This window comes from Trypanosoma cruzi, assembly GCF_000209065.1.
Source record: "Trypanosoma cruzi strain CL Brener chromosome Unknown tcruzi_1047053424329, whole genome shotgun sequence".
NCBI lineage: Eukaryota > Euglenozoa > Kinetoplastea > Trypanosomatida > Trypanosomatidae > Trypanosoma > Trypanosoma cruzi.
The window spans coordinates 1-601 of NW_891143.1; the positions used below are offsets into that span (position 1 = coordinate 1).

At 48.8% G+C, this 601-nt stretch overlaps 1 non-coding gene across 1 annotated transcript, besides 2 other annotated features; it reads right to left on the reverse strand.

Annotated features, from left to right (window-relative positions):
- Positions 1-375: 375 nt before the first annotated feature.
- Positions 376-400: a microsatellite.
- Tc00.1047053424329.10 lies at positions 401-502 on the reverse strand. The gene has a single exon (XR_008254238.1). It is a non-coding gene; the product is annotated as a spliced leader RNA, 5' partial (transcript).
- Positions 502-547: a microsatellite.
- Positions 548-601: the final 54 nt, after the last annotated feature.

The following is a 601-nucleotide window of genomic DNA, read 5'->3' on the forward strand; positions in this document are numbered from 1 at the left end:
TGGGGAGGGGTCAGGGTCCGGGATGTCGGCCCCGGGATAGCGCCGTGGACGGCGTCAGGGGGCGGAAAAGACGCACATGGCGAGTGTGGAACAGCAAATGCAGCCGAGTGTGCGAGCAAGGCAAAAACACCGGAAAACACAGGAAGAAGCGCGGCATACGCGGAGAAAAGGCGAATAAAAGGAACGAGACGGAGAAAACACAAAACAAAACAAAGATGCAGGCAATAGCAGCCATGAAGCGAAAATGAGGGGGCCCGAAGGAGGTGGCGGACACGCAACGTGGGGGGGGGGGGGGCAGCCGCACGAGGGGGTACGGGGCTATATATATATGGGTATATATATATAGGGGTATATGGATATGGCGGACAGACCCACAAAAAAAAAAAAAAAAAAAAAAAAAGGGATCCGTAAACCCCGGTCAAAAAAAATTGACCAAACATAACCGCCAAAGGGGGGTTGGAAGCTTCGCGTACCAATATAGTACAAAAACTGTATCAATAATTTTTTTTTTTTTTTTTTTTTTTTTTTTTTTTTTTTTTTTTTTTTTAAAAAAGGGCCCCCCCCAACCGGGAAGGGGGCCCCCACCTGTTCCCCCCATTTT